Here is a 4517-nt window from a genome sequence, read left to right as displayed (position 1 = left end):
AGATGTCTTATTATTTTGCTTTTCTTCATGCCAGATATGACATGCCCATAGTATTTGGTTTAACATGACTCGACAGGAAATATTTCTCTCTCTCTCTCTCTCTCTCTCTCTCTCTCTATCTCTTTTAAAACAATTTTATTATTCAATAACTGCTTTTACCCCACCACTCTCTCTCTCTCTCTCTCTCTCTCTCTCTCTCTCTCTCTCTCTCTCTCTCTCTCTCTTTTAAAACATTTATCACTGAATGACCAAATCATATTGCCAGTACTTATGAACTTTCACATTCTCTCGCTCTCTCTCTCTCTCTCTCTCTCTCTCTGAATGACCAAACTATATTGCCAATACTTATATACTCTCTCTCTCTCTCTCTCTCTCTCTCTCTCTCTCTCTCTCTCTCTCTCTCTCTTAAAAAAATTATTACTGAATACCCAAATCATATTGCTAGTACTGATGTGCTCTCTCTCTCTCTCTCTCTCTCTCTCTCTCTCTCTCTCTCTCTCTCTCTCTCTCTCTCTCGGGATACATAAAGAGGCAGTTCAAATACAGAAACATAAAAACGGTTCTGCAGCTCTACACATCCATAGTTAGACCTCATCTTGTTTATGCAGTACAGTTTTGGTCACCAACACTAAGAAAGGGCATAAATAGATTAGAAGGAGTACAAGCAAGAGCCACAAAGTTAATTCCATCCATCAGGCAAATAGGTTACCGAAGACGAATAGAGAGCCTGAACATGTATGGATTAGAAACACGATGATTGCTAGGACAACTAAAAGAAAAATTCAAAACACTGAAAGGCATAACAAAAGTAGACAGTAACCTTTTTACGTTAAACGAAAACCCGACAAGATATAATGGGTGGAAACTAGAACTGACGAGATACAACACATCTCATTGCGGGAACTTCTTTACATACAATTTATGTGACACGTGGAATAAACTGCCACCAGAAGTTGTCAACAGCACCAGTGTGGAAGAGTTTAAAAAAAAGCTAGACAGAATCATTATGATACTGTGAATGCACAGTAGAAACCTGCTCCTAGAGATAAGTGAGCACACGATGTCTCCTCGGATGGACAAATAAGTCTTTGAGACATCCTAATCTTTGTAACTCCTTCTAACTCTCACAGCTGATAAGAAAATTGCCTTTCCTTACCTGAATTAAGTCCTGAAGGCCTCTAATTTCTTGACAGTCCTTAACTGTTGACATGATAAAATAATAAAGACTAGCACAAGCGAGGCATAACAAAAAAAATTATATATAATAAGTATCTATTTACCTAACAGCCAACAGACAAGCATAAGCCATAAAATATCTCTAGGTTTAATTAACACAACCAAAGACAAACTATTCAAAACTAACGAGAAACAACGATAACCAATTTAATTGAACTAATTAAGAAAAACAAAGCATGCAAATTACCGCACCTCTCGAAGTAATTAAGATACACAAAGTAAAACCGAACAAGAAAACCTTACAAATGCAGTGTAATTCAGAAACGCAGAATAACAAGCAGAGAGAGAGAGAGAGATATTGAATATAACATAACCTTCTCACCCCTTACGACAACAAAAAGATAATTACAGGTAATCCCGCATTCGGGAAAAGTAGCGGTGTGAATAAGTTATTGCTTGCTTCGAAAAACTCGTAAGTGGAGAGAACACGCCCGTCAGGTGTGGCCAGCAAAAAGGTGTATATATATATATATACATATACATATATATATATATATATATATATATATTATATATATATATATATATATGACCTCATTCAAACTGAATGGTATTTAGCGGGAGTTATTTATTAAAAAACAAAAGCCACTGTTTGTCCTTAAAAGATTGTAACTTTCTTGAGTAAATATCTATCTATCTACCTACATATATCTATAAAATTATAAATATATATATATATATATATATATATATATATATATATATATATTATATAATATCACATATATGTATAAATATATATACGTATATATATATATAATATACATATATGCATATATTTATATATGAATTATTCCAAAGAACCTTCTTCTGAAGTGACAATACTTAGCGTCTACCGTTCTCAGAAATATATATAAAAAAATACGACCCTTTCTCGACAGTTTTACACAAATACATCGAAATGAAATTCTCGTAAATTTATCATTCTACGCCGGCCATTACGGTCTTAGTGTAATCGTCTTTGAGATATTAATATTCATGAACTACCTTTTTTTTTTGCTTTTTTTTTTTTTAAGAGGAGCAGCACCAACAACGGTAAAACTTCGCTGCTTTTGTGGGGCAATCTCATACACAGAATATTGTTATTTGTCATCGGGTGTTCTTTATTCTGTTTTTCATCTTCTGTTTGTTTGTTTTGCTCAATTATTTTCTTTTAAGGACAAGACCTCAAAATGAATCCTTTCTTTTGAGACTGCGTAATCGGCAGTACTACAGATAGTTTAAAATTCGTCAAGTTGCAGCTGTTGGATAAATACTTGAACACATTCTTAAGAAATATATATATATATATATATATATATATATATATCCATATATATATATATATATACTATATATATATATATATATATATATATATATATATAAATTTTGAGTCATTTGTACCTTTGAAGGTTGGGCATTTCCTTCTCCAAAATCATGAACATAATAATAATAATAATAATAATAATAATAATAATAATAATAATAATAATAATAATAATGTCGTGAGGGTTCCCTTTGATGAAATTTCAGTAAAAACTCACGCATAACATTTAGTGTAATACTGCAACGAAACACACATACACAACCAGACTACAGACAAACAAACAAACAAGGCAAAAAAAACCATACAAAAATCATAACCTCCTCAAGTTTATCGAAGGATTAAACTAGTTTAGACGTGACGTGTGCTCCCTCGAATCAGCCCAGTGAGAAAATATGGTAGTACTGTAATCGATGATCCGATACAGATCCATCAATATAGATTTTACTTCATGACCCACATATCAAAACTCTCTCTCTCTCTCTCTCTCTTCCAATTCGTAAGCTCAAGAAGCATTGGTTCAACAGCTGTCAGTTCACCCAATGAATTATTGACTGAAGCTACAAACCCTCGCATTAAGATAGATTTTGAAATAAAGCGTGGATGAAGCGTGAAGCAAGGTTGTCCCAGCCCACATAAGCTTGCTACGAAAACCTGGATAATTCAGGAGTTCGCAGAACTTTGCAGTAGTCCAATAAATTGATTTATGAAGATGAATCCGATGGAAAACATATAAAGCAAAGGCACAAATTCCATCTGGATTTATTAAAATTACTCTGGAACATCGTAGAGATCGGATGCAATCACTAATACCGTTAATAAAAATTAAAATAACAGATGTAATTGTCTAAAATATTGAAAGTGAATACAGAATGGTGACATACACGCAGAGTTATTTCTCGAAATGAGTACAGGAAGTAAATTGTATGGTACATTTGAACTTTGCAAATTACGCATGCTTTCCGGAATACCTTCACTCCACTTGCCTTTGGAATGTATCTACATCATCAGTTTTATAAAGCAGTTTAACCAGACGACTGTGTAGCATTTCTAGACATACATATAGGTAGCATAAAGGATAAGTTCTAACGTAAGTCGAAACCGGCGTAGGACGAAATTAACATGGATTGTTTCTTTTGTTTGTTTGTATGGTGTTTTTACGTTGCATGGAACCAGTGGTTATTCAGCAACGCGACCAACGGCTTTACGTGACTTCCAAACCACGTTGAGAGCGAACTTCTATCACCAGAAATACACGTCTCTAACACCTCAATGGAATGCCCGAGAATGAATTCGCGGCCACCGAGGTGGCAGGCCAAGACCATGCCGATCACGCCACTGAAGCGCTTGAAATTTAGATGGAGTAATACACCAAGACACCTATGGAAGTTAAAACACCACCTAAGTATCGCAAACATTTAGCCGCACAAATTATTCTGTAGATAATAATTTCCCTACAAGAAAGTGCATCTTTAATAGCCTTACCATTGCATCCAGCAATTAAGATGAAAATCTAGAAATGTTCACCGAAATTTACCTCCTAAAAGTATCATCAGGATTTGGTCAAGGTCACTTTGACCCAATTAAGATGAAAATCTAGATTTATTCATCAAAATCTACCTCCTCAAAGCATCATTAGGATTTGGTCAAGGTCACTTTGACCCAATTAAGATGAAAATCTAGAAATATTCATCAAAATCTACCTCCTCAAAGCATCATCAGGATTTGGTCTAGGTCACTTTGACCCAATTAAAATGAAAATCTAGAAGTGTTCACCAAAATTTACTCCCCTTAGCGACAGTAAATCGCCGAAAAAAGGAACCTCTTCAAAATATTCATCTTTCTGCAAAAGACTCTCAAAAAGGTTGGAAAGAGACTTTAAAGGAAGGTTTTATCGGAACCCAATACCTTTAAGTGCCAACTGGATTCATCATTTTCTCCCAACGATGATTTCCAAGGTTTTCAAACAATGGTC

The sequence above is a fragment of the Macrobrachium nipponense genome, chromosome 6, assembly GCF_015104395.2.
Source record: "Macrobrachium nipponense isolate FS-2020 chromosome 6, ASM1510439v2, whole genome shotgun sequence".
NCBI classification, from domain to species: Eukaryota; Metazoa; Arthropoda; class Malacostraca; order Decapoda; family Palaemonidae; genus Macrobrachium; species Macrobrachium nipponense.
Note: the sequence above shows the minus strand (reverse complement) of the source record.